Below are 26,167 nucleotides of genomic sequence, written 5' to 3'. Positions count from 1 at the left end.
CCGGGTGGCCTATCCCAGCCTTCACTAAGCCCTTGGCATTCACCGCACACCCCACAGCCAGGGATAAGTCTGCATCAGGCCCGCACCCAATGGGCTCTCTCACTAAGGTGAGTGGTGAGTCGTGAGATGGGTATGAGCGCCCGACATCGGCAAGCCAGCAGTTTACAGTGAAAACCCAGTTGCCTGCCCCTTGAGCTCTTTCGCATTTTAACAATGGATGTTTACCGGCAGGGGAAGTGATGTGCGTGCAGAAGGAAAGACTGGAAGATAAAAAATCACCCAGTCTTCATTACTGAAATTAGAGCTTTGTTACTTCTCTTTACTAAATATTCTAATATGTTGATCTGGAGAGATTTTCCTTTGCTGTGTGATTAAATGAATTCCATGAGATTCACAAAAATACCCATATCACTTCAGAGTCTGAAGTGCGATTACAATGTATGGGTATTAAAACCATACATACACATATACACATGCTCTTAGTGGTGAAATCTTTTTCCAGTCCAATGAAATTTGGTCCTATTTATAAGCCTGTGTTTTAGCCCACTCTCACATCTAAGAATGCACTCTAAATATTGCTTTAGAAAGCCAAACGATAAAATCACTGAAACGCTTCTATTTTATAGAATTGAATACAATTAAAATGCTTATATATACACACAATAGCAAGTAGGACTAACCATTGGCTTAATTATACATTCCTGATCTTTTAAGATGTACTTTAACTTCCAATCGGTATTCTAAAATCAGAGAGTAAACTTCCGGTGATAGTAAATGGAAGGAATTGCAGAATCCAAAGAAGCCTTCCTTGATGTCTCATCATTGATCACAAAGAACTCATAGGCTTAGTGAACACAATTATAAATTAATTTAGAAGGCCCAAGGAATTATTTATTAAAATTCAGTGTGCCTGGTTGCAGGGGACTCCATTGGAAACAGATGTATATATAGCATGTATAATGAATTAGGTGAGATATTCCATTTACAGGCAACATTATTGCACTATTTCTTTCATCTCCGGGAACGCTCTAATCTGTTAACGAGATTGCTCAGAATCATGTTCTGCAAATCCTAATGCTTGAGCAATGTAGGGAGGCAGGGGAGGAGGAAGTTTTATGTAAGCAAAAGTCCTCACCAAATTTTATTCAAGTGAGCTCTGGCTATAAGGCCATTGGTAAAATGTTTCTTTCAAATGCTCTCACAAGGCATCAGAGAGATGGCAAAGAGGGAGCATGTAAAAGTCAGTAATGAGCCACAGAAAAACTCACTGATAAAGAAATGTTTCTAATTCTATATATTATATTCATACACATAAAACATAGAATAGCCCTGCCGGCGTGGCTCAGCGGTTGAGCGTTGACCTGAGATCCAGGCGATCGGGGTTCGATTCCCGGTCAGGGCACAGGCCCGGGTTGCGGGCTCATCGCCAGCAGGGGGCGTGCAGGAGGCTGCCGATCAATGACTCTCATCATTGATATTTCTCTCTCTCTCTCTCTCCTTTCCTCTCTCTGAAATCAATAAAGAGATATTACAATAAATAAATAAATAAAACCATTAGCTCCTGACTCTGTCTCCCCATGACAATGAACCCTTCGTGATGGGGCCATTGGTTATCTCTTTACACTGTCTGGTGCTTAGGACAATTGCTTTTTCCCATGTAAGAACCCCATAGCATCTTACTCCATTATAAAAGTGTGGGTGACAAAGAAGACCTTTGATCTCGTACCCTGGCCTATCTTGACCCTAGTTTTACAGATTTGGAAAGCTGAAGCCATGACAATGTAAAAATAGCTGCTGTACTTGACTAATGACGCAAATGGGAAAGGACCTTCAAGTCACATTAAAGCATCTCTTACATGCTTTGCATTACCTTGGAGAAAGGGTTTTGCTTCACCTAGTCAATGTTCACTGCTGGTTAGTGTCCTATGTTTTCTTTGTTAACTTAAAAAAGAATACCAAGTGAGGAACATGTAACGTTGCTGGCCTTGTATTAGCAATAAGCCCAACTGGATGGATGGTAGGATGTGGCATAACTATGAGTCCTTAGGGCTATGAGTGATGTTGGGGACAGAAGCCATGAGCGTGGCACAGAGGGATGCGGTTCTTGGCAAAGTCTTCTGGTTAGACATCTGTTATAAACCCAAGGAAGGAAAAGCACGGCTTCTGTAGCGGCCACGCAGACTAATTTGGTGTTGGTAGTGTTAATCTGAAAGCCAGGTGCCTGGTACTGGCTTTGCACACTGAGATATACAGGGAGACACTGTGTCATGTCGATGACGGGGTCTGTCATCTCTGAAAGCCACAAAGTCAATAAGGTCATATCAATCCATCCATCATAAAGGGCTGAAGCAATTAGAAGAGCATGTGGAAAGCATTTCACCGGTCAGGAGCAGCAGAAAGTGATGGTCATCTTGATAAATGACTAAACTTTCTTCCAAGGGGCTCAAGTGTTCTATTCATACCCAGACAACACAGAAATCCCAAAGCTCTCTACTGTAAGCATTCGCCCTTAGGCGCCTGTTAAAATAGCACTTGGTCTGAAAAAGAATTGTTCTCATGGAAGCGACATCATTACAGCTGCTCTTGTTTACTCTGATTATTTCCCAGCCAGTGTTGTTAGTGCCTGTTAGTTGCCTAAGAATCGAGGTTTTCAGACATGACTCTTTCAGCTCCACTTCATTATCAGGCAAGGGTCGCCACTTGAGTGGGAGGGTGTCTCCAGCTTGAAGGAACCATATAGGATATTAAAGCCTGAACTAGGTTGTCCTTGATATCCATGCCCCAGGACGGAGAAAAAAGGACTGTTTATTAAACATATATACATACCGTATTCCAAACCTGTACTGCTAGGCACTATGTGTGCATGTGTGCTTTACATATATTCTACCTGTGTTATATATATTATATACGTACTGTACACTACAAAATCCATCCTTACGGCTGCCCAGCAAAACACTTCATGTGTCATTCTTGATCCCTCTCCTTTTCTTTCGATGCCTCTCTTCTCTTATACCTCACAATGGATTATTAGCAAATATGATTATCTTGAACTTCATAATATACCTGCAATCTGACCACATGTCACTATCTCTTCTGCCACCACTCTGGCCCCGTCAGTCATCTTCTCTCACCTGGATTATTGCACTGGCCTCATAACTGGTATCCCTGCTTCCTCTCTTGCCTCACAAAGGTCTATTTTCAATTAGGCTCCAGAGTGATCCTTTGAAGACACAAGCCCAGTCATGTGGGTTCTCTGCCCTCTCACTCCATGATCTGTACCAGCTAGTACCTCTCTGACACCATCTCTTGCTCTTCTCCAAGCCTCATTGGAGAGAACGTGGAACATTCTGCTTTGAGTTTTATGTAAATGGAAGCATAGATTAGTTATTCTTTTGTGTCTGGCTCCTTTCAACATTATAGTAATTAAGAGACTGCGGTATCATCTCAGGGGTAGATAAACAGAGGAATGGAACAAAAGGGAAGGTCTGGAATCATGCCCACATATACATGAGAGAGATGAAAAGATACATGAAAAGATGAAAAGAGATGAAATGTACGTGAGAGCAGAGGGCCCAGAATTGGCCCCCACATACGAGAGTGGGCATGGGAGCTCAGTGAGTAAATAACTTATCTATTCAATAATTAGAGCTGGAATAAATAGTTATCTCTATGAAAAGAGTGGACTTGTATCCCTATTTTATATCATAAATAAAAGTTAATTACGGATGGATAAATGACTTAAAGGAAAATGAAAAACTAAAACTAAAAGAAATATAGAGGCATAGTGCTACAGCCTCTGGGTGGGGAGGATTTCTTTAAAAAGATAACAAATGCACAAGCAAAGGAAATACATGCCAAATTGAAATATATTAAAATTAACAATTCGTGTTCAATAAATTGAGCACAAAAAGTAAAAGACAAGCCACAAATAGGAGGAAGATATTCGCAGTACATATGACTGGCAAAGGATTAATATCCAGAATATTTTTTAAACTCCCACAAATCAATGAAAAATAAAACAAGCAGGCATTTCAAAAGAAAATATGCAAATAAAAATACCGGCTAATATCAACAAGTCAAGCAACAACAAGTGTTAGAGAGGTTGTGGAGAAAAGGGAGCCCTCATTCGCTGCGGGTGGGAATGTCGACTGGTGCGGCCGCTATGGAGAGCAGCCTGGCGAGTCCTCCTAAAATTATGAATAGAGCTTCCATATGACCCAGCAATCCCTCCCCTGGGTATGTACCCGAAAAACTCGAAAACACGTATTCGCAAAGATTATGCACCCCTATGTTCATGGCAACATTATTCACTGTGGCCAAGCCATGGAGACAGCCCAAGTGTCCCGCGACAGAGGCCTGCACAGAGGAGATGTGGGACATGCACGCGGCGGACACTACTCGGCCACGAGGAAGGGCGAGATGCTGTCCCCCAAGAGCACGCACGCTCCTCGAGAGTAATAGTAATGCTAAGTGAAATAAGCCAGCCAGAAAAAGTGAAGAACCATATGATTTCACTCATGTGTGGGGTATAAAACTGAAACTTGTGGACACAAACAGCAGTGTGGTGGCTGCCAGAGGGAAGGGGTTGGGGGGGTCCGGGGGTCTTAATATATGGCGATGGGAGAAGGTATGACTTTGGGTGGTGCGCACACAGAACAATATACAGATCTTGTAACATAGAAACCCACACCTGAAACCTATATGTTCATATTGACCACTGTCACCCCAATACATTTAATTAAAAATATCCCTGAGCCCATTAATAACCTGGGGATGCTAATTAAGGCTACAGTGAGATGGCACTTTATGCCTACTAGATAAACAAAAATTAAAATTTCTGACAAAGATTATTATTGCCAGAATGTGGAGAAGCAAACATCTCTTGAGCTATTGGTGGGTATATAAATTGGTGCAACAGCTTTGGAAAACAACTTGGCATTACCTCGTAAAGTAAAAATATGTGTACTCTTAATACTAGCAGTTTCACTCCCAGACATGTACCCTAGAGAGAATCTTTCTTATCTGACCCTAGAAACATGTGAAAAATTTTTTGAGTATTTGTAATAGCAAGAAAATAGAAACAACACTGTTATAATTGACTGGAGAATGGATATAGAAAAGACAGCACAGGAGAATACCTAATCTGTGCTTCCGTTTAAATAAGGTATGTCACTGTATTAAGATCAGTGAAAATGAAGTACAGCTATATCCATCAATAATGGGTTACTGTTATAATACTGAGTAAAAAAGCAAGTTGCCAAAGAATGGACACAGTACAATTCTGTTTTTCAAATGTCCAAAAACATGTGAAGTAAAATAAAATTTTGTTTAGTAATGAGTAAAAATTTTGTTAAAAACACACAGCAAAATAAGAGAATGGTAAGCACAAAATTCAGGATAGTAGTTACCTCTGGGGTGGGGTAGGATACAAAGGGATCAGGCAGGGGCACTTGGGGAACTTCAGAGGTTTAGGTAATATTCTTTTTCTTAAGAAGGGTTGAAGTGTATGTTGATTATTTTATTATTTAAAGTGTATATCTTGTATACTCTTTTGTGCCTATGGCATATTTAATAAAATTATAGCACCCATGAGGGGAACAGTTCTTCTAGAACTCTGCTTTCCAGTATGGTAGTCCCTAGACACATGTGGCTATTTAAAATAAAATTACTTAAAATCGTACAAGATTAAACATTCAATTCTTCAGTTATTCTACCACATTACAAATGCTCAATAATCACACATGTCTTCTGGCTACCACACTGGACAGTGCAGACTATTGGGTAGCACTGTTTTAGAACATTCTTACTCCTTAGAGATAGATACTGTTTTTATCCACTTTTTATAAAATCAAGAAATTCATTGGATTTCTGCAAAACAAAACAAACAAAAAACATGCCTCCAGAATTCTGTCAATAACAGCAGTGGGAGATGAAGCAAAGATTTGCTTCCTATGGATTTTGTTGATCCTCATGGTTAAAGGAAATTCCATTAACAAATTTGTCAGGCTTCATATTTCAGTTCACTTAACTCATCAAATGCCAGCATGAGCCTGATTACTCTCTTGCTTCAGTGAGTTGAAGACTGTTTCCATGCAGCTTCTTGTGCCAACAAGATTGTGAGCAGAATTTCATCTGCCAAAAAATTTCATTGTGTGATTTCCAAAGTTAATAATATCCCAAGGTAGAATTCAGAAGTGGACTTCCAGAAAGAGATCTATAGGCTCAACAGAGAAAGGAGAGCTCTGCCTCCTTCCCACCTGCTTTCTAGGCCCTCTCCATAGCAGGCGTTGCTAGTCTGAGCGCTCGGATTCTAGTATTTTGGTGTGTGACCCTGTGTCAGAGGGCCAAGTACATGGGTTTAGTCCTATTTTCCCATGCCTCCATGGAGTAGAATCTGGCCATGGGCCCTGGCTTCCTTCCTTTTTTTCCCTATTTCACATACACTTGGATGCTCTAAAGGCTGGCCTCATATTCCTAATACATTTCCCATAAAGTTGTTAAAATGCTGAAGGTGGGGTTTGGGTTGAGGGGAGGGATGAACTCTCCCTCCTCGCATGAGTCTGAGGCACGGATTCTTGTCCAGTTGCCTAGAAAGCTCTACGTTGCAGTTTCGGGCATAGGCCCACTGAAGAGAAATGACGGTTCCCTTCCCTGCCATTGGCCACTGTGGGCACAGCGACTCGAAGCTTCCAGGAGAAGAGAAGGGCTGCATCAGGGTAAGGTTCAGTTGATGCCTTGTCCCTTGCTCAGAATTTCATGTAATTGCGCTTGAAGTCGCAGCATCGCCCCCAGAGCGCCTAGGTGGGGATTGGTGAGTCAGGGTGGAATGGTCAGCTAGAGGAGCAGCGCGGCTCTGCTGGGAGCTCGCAGCCCTCTCTGGACAGGTGTTGCCCTCTGCTGTGGGTTGTGACCATCCCATTAACACGAGAGGAGCATGGTTAGGGGCATCTAGTTCCCGCCACCCTCTCCAGGGCACATGGGCATGTCTATCCGTCCTGGCAAAGTTATACCTCAAAGCCATGAATCTTTGCATGGTCTGCAGTCCTGAATCCCTAAGAGAAAAACATCATAGCTAAAAATTACCTCTAAGAAGACTTATTTCATCTGATTGCTTTACTGACACAGTTTTTTTGAGACAAAAGCAACAAGTGTTCCTAAATGCATCACAGCTGTTCATAGCAGTAACATGAATTATCACAAAATATTTTCACATTTATCAACGAAAGTTATTGTAATTCCAGACTCAGCAGAGTTCTACTTTCTTCTCTCTGACTAATAAGTCCAGGTTGTTTTTCCCCCCACTTATTTATTTTTTATTTATTCGCCCATTTGTTTATTTGATAGCATTCATTGTCTAAGTCACTGGTTTCAAACCTGTGCATTGTAGACACTCAGGAACTCTAAGCACTATGCAAAAGGGCCCTTTAATCCCTCTGTTCACCTAGTAATGGCTGCACAATGAATAGAAACAAGTCTTTCTATATATGGACCTCTTTCCCCAGTGTCTGCAGGTGTTATGATCAATCAAATGCAAAATCATTTAAAATTGTTCTTAAAATCTAGTCATTTTTTGTTCTAGTACAAATATTTTCTCAATGAACTAATACTAGAATCAAATATAGTTATATGGTGATTTGGAGAGTTTCCCTTTTTTTATTGAATTTATTGGGGTGACATTGGTCAATAAAATTCTATAGGTTTCAGGTGTACAATTCTATAATACATCATCTGAATGTTGTATTGTGTGTTCAACACCCCAAGGAGATTTTTCTGATGTTATAAATGGATCCTCAAACTCATAAGGGTTAGAAAATTCTGGTCTAAGGCCTGCAGAGTTGGGTCCTCTCCCATTGTGAATTAATGTCAGCAAATGGACTTTCCAAATCCTTGGGCGACAGGAGCCACTGCTGATCAGTGACCACATAAGAATACGAATACTGCTGGAGCTGAGCCTGGGAAAGACACTTGGGATGCTAACGAAGGAAAACGAACGAAGCTCTCCCACAAGCGAGGAAAAAAACCCTTTGCTTATTGCAGGTGATTTTTCCCTTTCTCTTTCTGAAAAATCCTGTAACACCACGATTTCTTTCCAAACAAACGGGAATGAACAGAGGAAGCATGAGAAGTCAGGGACCCTAGGCATGCAGCCACCCAGTCTTTCACCCAGGCCTCCCCCGGCCTTGCTTTTGAGGTCCCCGGGTGTTCGTGGGCGGAGGCCGTGCCCAGCGATCCTTAGTCAGCGCCCCCCTTTCAGACAAGATGCGTCTCTCCTGAGGCGACTAAGCCGCCCGAGGCCCACGCTGAGGGCCAAGCGGCAGGGCGCCGAGTGCGCCGCAGCCCCTGCTACAGGGCCAGCGCTAGCTGTTCCCCCATTTAAGTCGGGGGGGGGGCGGGGGCGCGCGGGTACTAAAACTGGCAGTGCACCTGCCCCCCAGTCCCAGGATCAAGATAAGATTCAACAGCTAACTCACTTCTGATGAATTTTTCATAGAGAAATTAATTGGAAAGACAGTTAAAAGTATTACGTGATATGTATCTCTCGCTTAAAGTTTGAACAGCAGGGACAGGCGACTTTCCAAAAACTCCGTTCCTCTGTACAGTCATCTCCCGGCTCAGCTCCATGCCCACACTTCGCACCTCAGATTTCAGCTCCGCAGCTTGCCACGTGCATGTTCTTGGTACTGACTGGGAGCGGGAGGCTCTTTACAGCTGGCCCAAACGGAAACAGTGGAGGTTTCGTGCCCCTGACGCTAGATCATTAGTTTTAGCTGCCTGCGGAAGAACACCCACCGTGACGAGTGTTGGGGGGACTGTGGAGAAGTGCGAGGAGAGTGCGGAGGGAAAGCAGAAAACGTCATCGCCTCCTACTGCCCACGGGCTTCGTGCACATTTTCCAAAGCTGGCTCATCCCGCTTCAGGCGGGCGCCGCGATGGGCAGCGTCAGCATGCGGCACACTCTGCACACGATCAGCGCCCAATAAATGTTTATTAACAGCGTCTGACCCATTCGAGGCCAGTTTAGAAGACGCCTTCTGTCTTTTTGGCCAGTTTGCCAGTTTACTTTGATTTCAGCTCTCAGAATTCCTTTAACTAGCTTGAGACTGAGATTATAGTCAGAATAACTATTAAAGCTTACTTTACCTTAGTAGTATGCTCGGAAAACAGTATCTTTCCTGAGGGCAATGCACCACAAATAATTCTGCGCTTGCCTTTTCCTCATGTTTCCTGAATATTATTTTTTAAAACATTAATTATAAGGAAAATAAGAAATTGTCTTCATTTAAAAATGACTTTATTGTATGTGTTTCTTTCAAAATAGTTCAAAATAGAGTTGTGTCTTTTACCTACACTTCACAATACTATTTTATCACCTACAATTGTGAAAGGAGGGACGCATACTCTCCTGGAAGCTGGCAGTTTTGTTCACTGCTATTACTGAAGCCATGCTAGTCCTTTCTGGTTGAGGTTTAGATTTAGCTTTAGGGAAGTCTGTTCCTAAAAGAGTAATTAAGAGATAACACTCAGTAGAAATTTTCAAATATTGAGAAAGGCATCTCATTTCCTCTTCCCAACCTTTAAATTCAGCTTCATGATAAGTATAAGTTACTAGTCAGTGGTTCTTTTTTTAATCCGAAATTTATAAAGAACTCGGACAGCTCAACACCACAAGAACAAACAACGCAATTAAAAAATGGGCAGAAGACCTGAATAGACACTTCTCCAAAGGGAACATACAGATGCCAAGAGACACATGAGAAAATGCTCAATGTCGCTAATCATCAGAGGGATGCAAATTAGAGCCACGATGAGATACTATCTCACACCTGTCAGAATGGCTCCATCAGCAAATCAACAAACGACAAGTATTGAGGAGGGTGCGGGGAAAGGGGAGCCCTGGTGCACTGCTGAGGGAATGCAGACTGGGGCAGCCACTGTGGAAAGCAGTATCAAGGCTCCTCAAAAAATTAAAAAATGGAGCTGCCTTATGATCCACTGATTTTACTTATGGGAATATATCTGAAGAAACCCAAAACATTAATTCAAAAGAATATATGTACCCCCATGTTCATTGCAGCATTATTTAAAATAGCCAGGATATGAAAGCAGCCCAAGTGCCCATCAGTAGATGAGTGGATAGAAAAGCTGTGGGACATTCACACCATGGAATACTACGCAGCTGTAAAGGAGAGGGATCCCTTACCCTTTGAGACAGCATGGAGGGACCTGGAGAGTATTATGCTGAGTGAAATAAGCCAGTGATACCATATGGTTTCACTTACATGTGGGATCTAAAGAACAAAATAAACTAACAAAAGAAACAGACTCACAAATACAGAGAACAGACTGGTGGTGGCCAGAGGGGAGAAGGCTCGGGGACTGGGTGAAAAGGTGAAGGGACTGAGAACTACACATTGGTAGTTAGGGTACAGTCACAGAGACGTAAATTACAGCAGAGGGAATACAGTGGGTGGCTCTTAAGCTTCAGAACACATGAGAAGGCCTTGTGAAGCTTGGCAAGATACAGATTCCTGGGCCCATCACTAGAGTCTGATTCAGAGTTGCCTGAGCACTGGGATTTCTAGCAGGCTCCCCAGTGATGCGGATGCTGCTGGTCTTCAGGCCACATTTTCAGTAGCCTATTCTAATGGCCTGGAGAAGTTAATGGAGTCATTCAAAATACTTGACATCCTGGGGATTACGTGTGGGTTCAAGTAATCCTTCCTAATAAGTGAGGATAGATGTCAGTACTTGGACATCTTAAGACTTAAGCTCTTGCTATACCAGAGATAGTATGTTTTGAGACCAGCTCCAGTTTGACAAGTGTATTGTCACAGCTGATCATCATGGCCTGTTGTTAAGGGAGCCTAAGTGAGAGTGTGTGTACTCTAGGGGAAAGCCTGTTTCCTTACCCTAGAGCTACTGAGTCAAATCACTCCAGCAGGACTGTGCGAAGGGGAGAAAAGCACCATAGCAGATCCAGTGACTTTCTACGACAGCAGTTTAAAACACTGTAACCCACGAGGAACGGGTGAACTTGTATCTTTAGAAAGCAAAATGGGTTGACAGTCAGAAAACAAGCGTGGAGTACATTTTCAATGAACTCACGCAAGTTCTTTTGCCCACTTGAATTTTCTAGGAGCCTATCATACAGAATAGCAGGCTCTTGACAAACTGGGAGACATGATTCAAAGCAGAAGAGGTGTCCTTGAGTGTCACTGAGATGCATTCATCTCATCTGGAGTCGTCATGCTGTTAATGTTCCACTTGTTTGCTGTGCCATCTAAACCATAGTCTCTGAGGAACATACTAAAATTTGATTACAAAGGTATTGAAGACTTCTGGACTTGGCCAAGATGAAATAAGCACACTTACCTTATCCTCCCATGAATTACAACTGAAAACCCCGGGTAGAATACATAAAGCAGCTATCTGAGGATGGGAAATAAGCACATGAAAGTACATTCACCATCATTAGTCATTAGGAAATGTAAATTAAAACCACAATGAGATATCACTACCCAACTATCAGAATGGTTTATAAAATAATATGACATTACCAAGTGAGGACACAGAGCAACCAGAGCTGTCACACATTGCTGATGGGAACTTGAAATGGGACATTCTAGAAAACAATTTTACAGTTTCTCATAAAGGTAAACAAAACACCAAATGCACCAACACCCTCAAGTGATTATCCTAGAGAAAGGAAAACTTACATTCACACGCAAACCTGTACATGAGTGTTTATAGAAGCCTTAAAGTGAAAAAAGAAATGTCTTTCACCTCCCATGCTAAGTGCAGGGACTTGGTTTCCTACATCACTTCCACTGAACGCACTTTCAGCAGCACTTTCAAGAAAGTGATGAAACGAATGTCTTTCGGAGTCCTTGCTGCTGGACAGATTTGGCGGCACAATCAGGTCTCTACCCAGTAGGGCCCGAATGCCCAGAAAGAAGACACACATGGCCCAGCAACCCTTGAGTTTTCGCTGTAAGGTGGTTTCTCGCTCTAGGATTGTGGCTTTCATGTTTTTTTCTCTTATAATACGTGAACATCACTTAAAATATTCAATATAAAACAATTAAAACTTTTCTCCTTAAGAAAGGACCAAAGCATAATTTTTTTAAAAAAAAGAATGACTCTTTGCCTTATTTAATAATCATGCTGTTTGCACTTATAATTAGCAAATGATCTCAGCAAGGAGTGGAGAAACAAAGTGGCTGGATTATCTAAATGTTGCAGAAAATTATAATGCAGGCTAGTGGACAATGTGCTTGACTTTTAATCTGGTTTTCAGTGTCCTCCAAAGGAACCCAGCCACACCTCTACTTTGTTAGGTGATATAGGGTCCTACTGTAGCCTCTCAAAAAGCTGTCATGATTGGGATGAGAGCTAGAAGGGGGGTGGGGGGGAGAGAGAGCACAACACTACCAATAACAAGCTTATTGAGCACTAAGCACTTAATGAAATTTCTGGAGAGAGGTATCTATCTATCCTTATACATATATACACATATATCTATCACACACATATATATTTAATCCTCTCAACAGCCTTTGAGTGTAAAATTATCTGTTCTATAGACGAGAATCTAAGATCAAGAGAGATGAAATAATTTGCTTAAGTATACACAGAAAGCAGCAGAGAAAAAATGTCAGCCTTCTTTATGCCTGGTGATACCTCAGAGGCTTTATGATCACTGTGGGCCTGGGAAATAAAACAGCCCATTTTACAAAGAAGGACCTGAGCGGGAAGTTTTCAGGATAATTTTGTTTTAGATCATTCAAGAGAACTATGTAAACAAATGTAAGGCAGGTGTTCGTGAGCCTTCATGTCTGCAGGCGTGAGGAGTTCAGCGTGTTTGGGAAAGAAGAGATCAACCAGCCTGAGGGCAATGCGGGGCGCGCAGGGTGACGGCGAGGGAGCAAAAAGGAAGCTCGGATGGCTGGGGCTGGAGAGGGGCTTGGACCCCGGATACGGCCTGTTGGCTCAGGTGACCCAGATTTCCACCCTGGCATCAAGAGAGGTGACAGAAACCCAAATAAAGCCATTTTCATATTCTGTTCATGGCACTATATATGTTGTATCTTCAGTTTCTACTCCTTGAGGTGGCAGGTTTCTCTAAGAAAGATTAGCCACATTAGTCTGAGTCAATCACAAATGTTGGATTGGCCTCAGATAGAACTCAGATTGTTTTTCAATACCTCGATATGGTTTTCCTTAGTTTTCACTGCATTTATCACTACTTTATGTCCTTGAGATAATTATATAAACACAACTCACTCATCTATAACGCAAGTAGACAGTCCAATATCACTGTATTTGCCTTAGGATTTTGGAAATTGGAGATTTAACTGATCCCACTTTTCAACGTTATCTTCGTGCTAGAACCAAATTATTATAAATGTAACATATTTCCCAAGTGCATTTGTTCTAAAGGATGCAAACTGTTTTCTAGGTTCATTAATCCTCACAGTATGGGCCAGCGGGACCCACTGTCAAATTTCAGGCCCATTTTACAGATGGATATAAGCAGCTTAACAAAAGACATATTGGTCACATCCTCAGAGGAGTGAAGGTTCAGCCCAACCACAACCCTAGACCTACTGGCTCCTGGCTGTTGCTCTGTTTAGTAAAGAACGTAGCTCCTCTAGGCTCCCCTCTGTGCTGGTCTTCCTTTGGTTACTAGGCAACTTGAGCTGCCACAGCCAGGCCGGTTCAAAATATCAGAGCATCCAAGTCCTAGAAAAATGAGGCAAATCTCCCCATTGTACGCACGTTAAATTTAGTCTAGCACAGCGCCATTCCAGCCAGGAAAAACAAGAGGGGGTCGATGGGGAAAATGGGGGACATCTGTAATGCTTTCAACAATAAAGATCAATTTGAAAATAAATACATAGTCATATTGAAAAAGAAAAAGAAAAAAAAAAAGCTTTCAAGGGTGACCTAACACTGTGCATCTCATGGGTTTGTTTCGGTTTAATTTTAGGCTGACAATTATTACAGGTGCCTCAGAGTACAGAAGAGGGAAAGTAAAGTACAGCTGCTTGCTCTGCGGAGCTCAGAGCCCAAGGCCCCTGGACAAATACTTGCGCCACCTGGAGGGATGAGTCAAAGGGGGTGCTGGGGTGACGTGGGGTCAAGAGAGAAGGGAGAGCCCACGTGATACGCAGGGTGACCTGCGCTTTGCTCCGCTGAGCTGGCGGTCCCTGCGAAGCAGGAAAGCAAGGCGGTGGAGGCAGAGGGAGCGAACTCCCCGGCGACTCGTCTCCACGGCACATAAAGGCAGCCTCCGAGGGGTGAGAGGGGAGCAAGCCATATGCAGTCATTTATAACCTTCAGAGTGACTGCACGTGCGCTGGTTACGCCCAGTGGGTTTTGTCACTGGGGACAGAGAAGGCTGTGGGATGTGGACCCGGGCTTTGCAAACAACAGCAGAGCCACAAACCTGCAGCCCTCTCCCTGGGCACAGGGAGGGAGCGGCAAAGCCTCCAACTTCCCACTGGGCACAGGATATGTTGTGGGGAACATTTCACTTCACTTTGTTTAATGAGGGGGCATTTTGATCAGACCTAAAAAGTAAAAAAATCAATTTATCTTAGTTTTTAAAAATATCACTATAATTACTAAAAATTTGTGTTGGGCAATTAACCCCAGAAGTACTTGGCACCCTGCCCTGTGTGCTCCCTTCCCCTGCCCCCCATCAACCTCGCAGCAAGAAAGAACAACTCTGTCAAAACATGTCTCTTAAAATCCCTCTGATTTTTTTTATTTGTTCATTTGTTGCTTTCAGTTTTATATCCCACATATGAGTGAAATCATATGGCTTTTAACTTTTCCTGTTTGACTTATTTCACTTAGCATGATATTCTCAAGATCTTATATATTCTTATTAATTATTGTCACCCTAATAAATTTAATTAATTTTTTTTAAAAAAAACACCCCTCTGATTGCATGTGGTTCTGCTCAGGGAGTCACTCTGATCCAGCAATATTATCCTAAATAAGTCAGAGAGTAGGAGAGATCACGTGTAAAGTACCCCGTCCCAACTACAAATGTAACATAAACACTAGCCAACAGCATGCACTCTCTCAAGGTGTACCATTCTCATTCTTCAGGGTCCTAGCTAATGCAATAAGCCTTGAAATGTAAGACACATGTCAATATTGGAACACAGTCACATTATCCTGATTTGCAAATGATATGATGGTTTCCTAGAAAACTTAACAGGCACGATTAAACGTACATTCGGGTAGGGCAGGGGTTGGGTGGAGGGGGGCAGAAGGGAGGGAAAATCTGTAACAGCATCAACAATTAAAGGGGAGGGAGAGAGAGAGAGAGAGGGAGGGAGAGGGAGAGGGAGAGGGAGAGGGAGAGGGAGAGGGAGAGGGAGAGGGAGAGGGAGAGGGAGAGGGAGAGGGAGAGGGAGAGGGAGAGGGAGAGGGAGAGGGAGAGGGAGAGGGAGAGGGAGAGGGAGAGGGAGAGGGAGAGGGAGAGGGAGAGGGAGAGGGAGAGGGAGAGGGAGAGGGAGAGGGAGAGGGAGAGGGAGAGGGAGAGGGAGAGGGAGAGGGAGAGGGAGAGGGAGAGGGAGAGGGAGAGGGAGAGGGAGAGGGAGAGGGAGAGGGAGAGGGAGAGGGAGAGGGAGAGGGAGAGGGAGAGGGAGAGAGAGAAACGCTGATTGGTTGCCTCCTGCGAGTCCTGAGCAGCGATGATGCTCCAGCCAACTGAGCCACAGTGGCCAGGGCGACAGAGCTATAAATTTTGAGGGACACAAAACAAGACCATAATAAATGTAGAGACATAACATGCTCCTGAATTTAAAGTCTTAATATAATAAAAATTTTCATCTTTTCCAAATAAGTATATAAATTTCAAGTAATTTCAATTAGAAACACAACAGGCTTTCTTTTTAAATTGAAAAGAATGATTTAAGAATATATAGAAGAAAACAAAGTATGCAGAATAGCGAAGAATGTTTTTGAAAAGGTAGAAAATAAGGAGAGGTTTGTTATTAAAATAAAAAAACACACACACGACTGTATTCCAAAACCTTCCTCTCAACACCTGTTTCTGGGGAACTCAATGTGACACAGTCATGATCAATCAGTTTGTCACTCAACCATATTTCCATGGGGTTGTCAGAATTTGATTCCAATGCTGTAGTTTTTATCCAGATAGAAGAGTATGAAAGGAAAGTGGGTTTAAGCTTCTTAAAACTGAACCTCACTGCCACTTGGGTCTCAGCTGGGCTATGGATTCAGAAAGCATCCTTCACGATCACTTTCCCTTCAGGCTTTGCTTTCTAAACCTTGGCCTTGGCGGCCTGGGCCTTCTTGCCTGGATCATTTGGCTTATATCTCACCCAGTCCAACTCCTCCCTGTTTTGCTTGTAATTCTGCTGCTTGGCACCCCTCCTGGTGCTTTGTTCTGGCTTGGCCACCTTTATGCTCCACTTGGCTTTGGCCCAACAGCCAGCACATTTCCTCCCTCGCTCCATCCTTGCAGGCAGCTCCAGAATTCCAGATTACACATAGCCCCGCTCACGATTACACTGCTCCCTCCCCGAAGAAAGCTGCCTCCAGAAGGTTATGACAAGTGGCCAGACCCTGAGTGGTTTGGAGTCTTGGGCCACATCTTATTTATCAGGCAGGCATTAATACTCCAGTTGTATTCGTTTGCTAGGGCTTCCACAACAAAGTACCACAATCTAAGCAGCTCACACAACAGAAATTTATTTCCTCACAGTTCTAAAAGCCACAAGTCCAAGATCAAGGTGTTGGCAGAATTGCTTTCTGAGGGCCTCTCTCCTTGGCTTATAAATAGTCATCTTCTCCCTGTGTCTTCACATGGCCTTTCCCCTGTGCATGTTAGTATGCTAATCTCTTTTTATAAGGATACCAGTCATATTAGACTATATCCAACCCCAATGATCTTATTTAACCCAATTGCCTCTTTAAAGACCCTATGTCTAAACAGTCAAATTTTGAAGTACTGGGGGTGGATGGGGGTGGGTAGGACTTCAACATATGAATTTTGGAAGGGACACAATTCAGCTCATAACAGTGGTCAAACTACCTAAGTTAAAATATATATTAACCTCTTTCTAGCTGAGAGACTTTGAGCAAGTTTCTTCATTTCTTTGGGCCTCAGTAGTAATCCTCTCTGTAGAATAAAGAAGATAAGTGTTTGCCTCCTAAGACTATTGTAAGGATTAAATTATATCTATCATCTATCTATCTATCTATCTATCTATCTATCTATCTATCTATCTATCTATCTATCATCTATCTAATTTATCCATGTATCATCTATCTTGCCTGATTCATAGTCAGCACTCAATAAAGGTTAGCTATTTTTGGTATCTTTGAGGTTCCAGCACCAATACTGAATCCAATACAAATACACATAAAAATCTTTATATACATAAAATTATGCAAATATGAGATTTTTATTTAGCTTCTCATTTGCCTAACAAGTATTTATCGAGCACATATCCAGGCGATTCTCATTATTTGCAGCAGTTATGTTCCATAAAGTCACCATGAACACTGAATTAGTGAGTATTGAACCACTGCTCCTGGGGGAAATACAGGATTAGTGTCCAGAGAGTCTCTGGTGACAACATTTTCATCAAGCGATCAATACATAACCTTGCTTTATGTATGCTTATGTTTAAGGTACCGTATTTAATACACGTTGGTGGTTCATTAACATTGACCTCACGGCCAACATCATTCTAACTCAGGCCTGAACGAAGCTTGTGTAGCACATGTCTTTTCTCCGTAAGGCCCACCACAGAATTCTTGTGTTTGACAACACTAGACAGCACCTTAGCATTGTACTTGGGAGTCATTTTCAACAGTGAAGTCACCAACAAAAAGCACAAAATTTTTCCAAACATGGCACTGAAGTGAGCAGAAAAAGATACTTTTCCAGCATGAGAGCTGAAATAAGCAGGCAGAGCTCTGCCTTGCTCAGCCCCAGCTGGGCGCGTGCATGCGTTTTAGAACGTTGCATTTTTGTTGTCCTGCAAATGCACACAGATGACTTTGAAAGTCTGGCAAGTAACGATTTGGGGGTTACAAATAAATTTTAGTGAGTCGATGAATTTACAAATATGGATCCAGCGAATAAAAGGAACTGACTGGAAGTCAGGTACTGTACTAGGCTCCGGAGCACACTGTGGGAAAGGCGGTTTCTGTCTACCAGGGGACAGGGTGGTAGGGTGGCAAAAGTGGGGCTAATGAGTGACCTGCTGATGTGGACTTGGCAGGACTGCTCTGATTAATTGAATCCTTCTAGGAAGGAAGGTCATTCTAAGCATCTGCCTCCCAAGGGCACTCCAGCATCGCTCTGTATGCTGAATGAACCCTATCTCTTTCAGAGGGTACCATGGTTGGGGAAAGGCCAAACTAAAGTCCCAGCTGAGGCACGGAGTATGTCAGCATGACCGCGAGTGTTCCGTGTCTCCTGGGAAATGCTTGTACCTGAATTTCATGGGACTTGCATTCCTCTTACTCAAATCGTCTCTGGCTGCGACACTTTTCCTTTCCAGTGTGGCCAGGGCTCATCTTTCAGTGCTCTCTGCAATGGCCACAGCCAGCATTCTGAAAGGTGGCAGCACGGGGCAGTGGGCACGTCTCTGGTCTGGGACTCAATGGCATCGTCTGCTCCCAGCTCCGCCACTGAGCGTTCGAGCACGGGTTCTGGGCTGTGGCCGTGTGAGAACCACCTGGGACGGTGGCTTTTTACAAACCGTCAGTGCCAGGCTACATCGCTCACCAGCCATATTGGTTCTGCAAGGGGCCCGGGCATCTGTAGTTGCTAAAGCTCCCAGATAGATTTCATGTGCATCCAGAGTGGAGAACCCCCTTTTTGATCTCCTTCAGTCTCACTTTACTCATCTAGAAAATGATGCTGGTCCCTGATGAGTCCCAAGACAATGTGCTATGAGCTAAAATCGTAAATTCTGTTTCAAACCTACCAGGGCACTTCCCCCTCCAGTCTTTCTTCCACTGATGTAGCTTCTATAGGAAATACGTTAATTAATAGATTTTCTTCCCTGCAGCATGTTTACAACATAATTTATGTCTGTCTCCTTATTTATAACTTGGAAGGAAGTAAAGTGATTTTTTTTCTGCAAAACACGAAAATAGCAAAAATATGAATGGAAAGAAAAGCACCATGATCGTTCACATGTTAGCTGAACTTGAATGCTCTATAGCATGAATGTTGATGCCATTTCATGTCTCTAATGGCATCCCTTGAGCACTTAGGCCTGAGTGCCATCACTGGACCTGGAGGGAGCAGGAGAGATACAGAGCTGAGCCAAAGTATTTTTTTGTTTTGGAAAAAGAACATGTTTCAGACTCTGAAAAATAGTTCAGATCAGAATCGATGAGATAAGCCTAGAATAGATGTGAGTGGGCAGATGAACAGAGCAGAGGCCACAAGGCTCTCCCCACAGGCCAAATGCTGAGTGAAGCAACAGTCACACTTGGCAGGATTCTCATCAAGAGACACTAAAATTCCACACTTGAGTTACTTCGCAAAAACCCTCCTTGGATGATATGTAGCCAGTCTTCTTCAGCAAAACTAAATGGTGAGAATAATTTAGATACACCAATCAGCAGTGGTCCAAAGAGACTCCTTCTAAATGGAATAACAAACAGTATCCCCTGCTAACCTGGTAGGCCTAGGCACTCAGTTCAGGGACGACACAGAGGAATAAAATATATAGTTGGCCTCCACCAGCCAAGACATAATGTCTTCCCAAACTGTCAGCAGTGAAGTAAAAAGGTGATGGAAAGAAGCTGTGCAGACGTCTGAACTGGTGTCTAGGAGCCTCCAGAATGTCCCAGAAATTTGGCAGGACCGATTAAGAAAGCAGCGGTTACTGCAAATCACATGGACAGCAAGTGACAGTCAGTGACATCTTCTTCAATGACTACATGCAGTCAGGTCCTAGAGGGGAAAAATATCAAGGCTGGTAGAGGGTGTTGTCCATGACGGAGAGAAGCAAGCGGGCAGAACGCGTCCACACCGCTGTGAATCAGAAAGTGTGGGGTCGGGGAGCAGAAATGAGGAAGCCGAGCCTAAAGGTTGGCCCGAGAGCTTGAAGGGCTGTGAGGCTCTAAGGTAAGGCAGAAATGCACTCAGGCTTTCATCAGCAAAACAGTGTGACGGTGAACACGCAACACAGCGCACAGATGATGGGTTATAGAATTGCACACCTGAAACCTATGTAGTTCTGTGAAGCAGTGTCACCACAATAAATTCAATAAAAAAGAAAAAAACAACAAATAACAACAACAACAAAATGATCTTGGAATGAGGGGTTTCCTGATAGGGTGACCAGCCATCCTGGGACTTTCTCCGTCTTTGCACTCAGAGTCCTGAGCCCAGGGCGACCTCGCAGACCTGGGGACGCAGGGTCAGTAGGTTACCCTGCTGCTGTGGAATCCTCAGCCAACAGCAAACATTTTCTGAGGAAGGGGGGGCCGACTGAGAAGAAGATCATGAAAGGATACAGCTGATTTGAGGGGAGATGTCAGAGATGGGCTAGGGAACCAAGAATGCTCCTTATAATAGTATTCTAATTGGTTAAGTAGCTTAATGATTAGACAAACTAGCTGAAAAGTTTAGGTGCTACTACACCGCAGAGATGATACGCATATAACCACACGTGTATGCACACAGTGGGGGTACACTGAACTTCAAAGCCCAAATGAATAGAAACACATTTTCTGGCTAGCAGAAAAGAAACTTGTTTATCTTTCCTGCTTTATTCAAGCACGTACAGTAAAAGGGATTTTTAAAAATTATTTTATATTATTTTAGTTTTAATTGTGCTGTCATTCATGAAACAGCTGCTCTGCTTCTCTGTCAGAGGTGACAAGGGCTTTCTCAGCATCTAATTTATGTGTGAAATTTAGAAGAGTCAAGTTTTACTCCATTTTGTGTGGGGGAAAAAGCTCCTTATAGCCATCATATACAGCCACGGGATCTTCTAAATGTCCTTTCATCCCCTGGGAATTCAATTTCCTTAACTGGTACTAGAACATGACTTCTAATCATTTTTATTTTCCTCTTTTAAAAGCGGCAGAATCCTCCCCCAGCCGGTGTGGCTCAGCGGTTGAGCATCGACGCATGAGCCAGGAGATCACAGTTCGATTCCCAGTCGGGGCACCTGCCCGGGTTGCGGGCTCGATCCCCAGTAGGGGGCGCGCAGGAGGCAGCCGAGCAATGACTCTCTCATCATTGATCTCTCACTCTCTCCCTCTCCTTTCCTCTCTCTGAAATCAATAAAAACATATTTAAAAAATAAAATAAAAATCAAAGCAGCAGAATCCTTCCTTCAAATGAAATCTGGAATCTATATGCATAACCCATGGCCACAGACAACGGTGTGGTGAAGGCCTGGGGAGGGGAATGGGTGTGGGGTGGAGGGGGTCAATGAGGGAAAAAGGGACACCGGTAATATTGTGAACAATAAAAAAAACAAACCAACTTGTTATAAAAGAAGGCACTTGGAAACTTTCTCCTGAAGCCACAGAAATATTAATGAACCTATAAAGAAATGAAGAGGGGAGAAAGAAATCTTGCTCAGAAAGGAATATATACATGAGATACAGTAGAGCCGCCGTGCTGAGCCAGGTTGGGGGCCCATATAGCCTTGACCACTTTGCTGCACTCAGCCATTCCCAGGCAGCCCCTGCGGTATCTGTGCCAGACCTCCACAGCTCTGAGAAAGAGATTTTTAAAATTACCAACTGGATAACCTTCAAGCTGTCTCTGGGTCAGAAATCCCACAATACTTCAGCCATCTGCAACATTATCACTATTTTTCAGAAATGGATTAGCTGCCCCTGTTTTCAGAGCGCTGGCCTCAATATCTGGCCCTCTGTCCAACACACACACTGCTCAGAGTGCAGTCAGGGAGTCAGCTTGGCTGGGCTTTGCTTCCTCTCAGAGCCAAAGAATGTAAAGAAAACACTGACATGATCACTTCTGGGTCGTGGGAATATAGGTGACTGATTTTCCTGTAGTGTGTGTGTCTATTAGTGCTTTTCTATATTTTCTACAATGTGGATGACATATTTATTTGATCCTGTGCCAAACCCTGGGGCTTAGACATGGCCTCCTCTGCGACACCTGACCTGCCACCTCCTCTGCTCTGGCTCTTTTTTCTCGGCTCCACCCTTTCACCATTGCATACCTGCAATGCCCTTTTTTTTCATTTTTCATTTTCCACCTTGTATTTCTTCCTTCTACTTTAGCTTTCCACGTGAGTTTCTAATATTAGTTTTAATGTCACATGCTCCCAAGAGACTGATCTAGCCCTAAGACACCACCCTTTGTCTCCAGTGGGTCTGCCTCGGAGCTAATTCCCTGGTGAAGTCCTCTAATGTCCCTGCAAATAGCTGTAGTCACCCCGCACCCACCTCCCAGACTTAGGGGGTGATCTTCTCCCGTCTGTTGGCCCCAAGGGATGGGCTTCCCTGTGAAGATGATGTTGTGATAAAGAGGAGACAAGTCCTTGAATTTGATAACCCTGGATGATAAACCACTTGGTCTCTGAGGATAAAGACCCTCCAACTGAGCCTCAAACAGGGCCGAAGGCCATGTCCCTCCCTTTGCCATGTAAAAGTGAAGCTTTATGGACAGACATTGATGATCCTATCTCCTTGAAAGGATCAAGACAACTGAGTTCTAGTGAGACCCAGACAGTGCACTGGGAAGTGACAGAAGAATGAGGTCTTTGGTTGCTTTAGGAAAAAGGTTGATTAAGAAAAGCAAAATCCTTTATTCCATTTTTTTCCCACTGGAGTAGTTGCTTACAAGGAACACTCCACAGTCGAGCATCAAACCCAGCTTCAACCACTCATATCTTCAGTCACCTAGTACCTGACTCATGTCTGACCTGGTTCTCCTGCTGTTTAGCTTCTAGCATTAATTTATGACCTTGGGCTACCACATCTGATTCTACCTGATTTCATTTTCTATCAATAACCCTGCTCATCACAAACTATTCCACCTTGCTACTTTCTGATCCATAAGAAAAGATGGTGGTGGATAGATTTGCGTCAAGAAGAAAAACATTTTCCACCACTGATTGATTTTGTGACTTTCAACGTATTATCTAAACTCTAAATCTCATTTTTCATGTATAAAACAGAAGAGAAGAGCTGCCTCACAGGATTGTTGTAAAGACTAAAGTATGATATTTATAAAATATTTGGCATAATATCTGTCCCTCAAAAGGTGATGACTTTTATTGATATAAACCAAGGCTGCTCAAAGTGCAGTTCATGGACCAGTGCTAGTTGTTCCTTACTAGTCTATGATGAAAAAAATAAGTACAGAAGTTGAGAGTTTGCACCTAGAAACATTTAGACTGGAAATTTTCTTTAAAAAACTAGTCCTTTCCCAAACATACTTAGAGAAGCACTGATATAAATGGGACCTCAACTGAGGAAATGTGTGGGGTACAGCTTAGCATATATCACTTGGAAAGACATTCTTAACAAATATTCCAAATGGTTACCAGAGGGGAAGGGGCTGGAGGGCGAATGAAGAGGGAAAAGGGGGTCAAATACATGGTGACAGAAGGACAATAGACTTTGGGGGGTGAACACAAAATAGAGTATACAGATGCTGTATTATGAACTTGCACACCTGAAATTTATATAATGTTATTAACCAATGTTACCCCAATACATTTAATTGAAAAAGAAAAACAAACATTCCACGACCTCTCCCTTTCCTGCTGGCCAATTACCTTCCCGGTGTTGTCAATCCTTGAAGGTCGCCCAGTCACACCACAGCAGTCAGGAAGGGCCTCTTTCCCTGTTCTGTTCATCTGCTGGAGTCTGTTAAGAAACACAAATTAATGTTAACATTTATTCAAAACATAACTCTGAAAATCTGTTTCAAAAGCACGCAGGATGCATTCCAAAGCCAACTGGCATTTCTGGTTTGTGTTCCCCGTGCCATTTTCCAAAGCTGTCAGGGGATAATTAAAAGTCAGAGGGGAAAATTTAATTCTTTTCATGCTAAGGTATAGTGGCTGTAGTGGCAAGAAAGCATTAACATTTGGGGGGAGGGGAGTGCTTGATTAAATCTAAAGGAAACAGTCAACTGTGGGTATAAGCTGTGGTCACTTCATCCACTGTTTCAGGATGAGAGCGGCATTTGCAGCACAGTCTTTTCAAGGCCTTGGTGCCAGGCCATTCCTGAAGCACAGTCATTATGGAGACATTTAATTAGTGCATTTGCTTGACTGCCTATGGACACAGAAGGGGCAATGTGCCATCTAGCACTTTTAGGATTAAGTGATGGCTGGAGAGAAGGCCAGTCTGATAAGTCATGCTAAATTCTGTGAGGTTAGGGACTTCATATTACTTCCATTTTTAATATCCCCCACGCTCAGAATAGGGCCTGGAACATAGCAGGCACCCAATAAAAGATCTGTTGGCTGAATAAATGATTTCAAGGTCACCAAAGCTAGAATCCCTCTAGAAACCACGTTCCATCACTGCTTCAGTCCAGTATGCTCTGGTCCCAGTAAACGACAGACCGGGATTCAAACACAGACCCGCACAACTTCAGAGTTCAATGCTCATTCTCCAACAGCATGCTTCAGAGATGACACCAGAAGCAAACACCATGCCCCCCATAACTGGGGAGGCCCCAGAATGGCTGATCTGGGCCAAACCTCCCCAGACTCCATGGGGCTGAGTTACCCTCACTCATCTTTCCCCTCTCTCAAAAGGGACAGGGGTTCATAGTGGTACCTTAGGTAGATTATCAGGAAAATAAAAATGGACTCTTCTACTTGGGGCAAAGAAGTCCTCCCTCTCTCCGTCATCGTCTATGGAATGTGCTCGGGCCATGTCCCGAAGAGCCCAAGCTGGCCTTGGGTACAAGAGGAGACCGTAATGGATGGAAGCCCAGGTGGTCGCTGGCTCTAGAAGCCCACTCCAGCCTCACGTTTACTTACCCTGCCCGGTCCCGCGGCCTCGCCACAGCACACTACATAACCCTTCCGCATCCTTCACTTGATTTTTTAATACACTAAAAGAACTAACAACAGTGTTTAGTTTAAGTAAATATGATAGCGCTTTCCAAGGAAATTGACCTCCTTTCTCTGATCAGCCAACAAAAAAATTTAAGATGAGCTCTGTAGTGTGCCCTGAAGGCTGGAAAATTCAGACTTTGCTATACTGAGAGAGCAAAGGACTTTCAGATTCACAAGCTCAGAGTCCTTTGATTTGTCGTCAATAATCTAATTTAGTGGCTTTATAAGGGGGGCTCGGGAATGATAGGGTTATAAGAATTGGGTCCAGGAAAAAAATAGGGATGAAGGCATGGGCTAATATGGAAAGAAAATACAAAAGATTAGAAAGAGAAACAAAGCAAGCAATAATGAATTACAACTTCAAACCCAGCTCCTACCCAGCGCCTCTCCGTGGGCTGAAAGCTCTGAGAAGTACGAAGAATGGATTTCTGTGCCTTCTTTAGGTAAAATTATGTCTTACTCTTAACTGAATGATCACATGCCTTTCATGCAGCCCCCCGGCAGCCGTGGGTCTGTTCCATATATCCACGCCTCTGTTTCTATTTGTTCGTCGGCTGACTTTGTTCCTTAGATCCCACACATAGGTGCATATGCACTGACGGCAGTCACCACGCTGTACATTATATCCCCGGGACTTGTTTTATATCTGGAAGTTTGTGCCTTTTGACTCCCTTCACCCATTTCATTCGCCCCCACCTCTTGTCTCTGGCAGCTACCAATCTGTTCTCTGTATCTATGAGCTTGCTTTTTTTCTTTAATTCCACATATAAGTGAAATCATATGGTATTTTTCCTTCTCTGTCTGATTGATTTAACTTAGCATAATGCCCTCAAAGTCCATCCGTGTTGTCACAACTGGTAATATTTCTTTTTTATGGTTGAATAGTATTCCATCGTATATACCCCATCCATTTTTAATTGAGATATTATTCACACATCATAAAATTCACCCATTTAATATGTACAAATAAATGGCCTTAGTGTTTTCACAAAGCTTTGCAACCATCACCACTGTCTAATTCAAGGACACTTTTATCACCCACCAAACCCCATACCCATTAACAATCACTCCCTATTTCCTTCTCT

The 26,167-nt window shown here is 43.2% G+C and overlaps 1 long non-coding RNA gene across 2 annotated transcripts in view; it reads right to left on the bottom strand.

The window, feature by feature from the left end:
- The window catches only part of LOC148090648 (uncharacterized), a 308,919-nt gene extending 285,051 nt beyond the window's left edge, over window positions 1–23,868 (bottom strand). For both annotated transcript variants that reach the window (XR_015713701.1, XR_015713700.1), the window contains exon 1: window positions 23,784–23,868. This is a non-coding gene — a long non-coding RNA (uncharacterized LOC148090648). The remainder of the gene's footprint in view (window positions 1–23,783) is intronic.
- Between the last annotated feature and the right edge of the window lie 2,299 nt (window positions 23,869–26,167).

This window comes from Miniopterus natalensis, chromosome X (assembly GCF_054644295.1).
Source record: "Miniopterus natalensis isolate mMinNat1 chromosome X, mMinNat1.hap1, whole genome shotgun sequence".
NCBI classification, from domain to species: Eukaryota; Metazoa; Chordata; class Mammalia; order Chiroptera; family Miniopteridae; genus Miniopterus; species Miniopterus natalensis.
The sequence above is the reverse complement of the archived record's forward strand: the minus strand, read 5'-3'. Positions and strand labels throughout refer to the sequence as shown.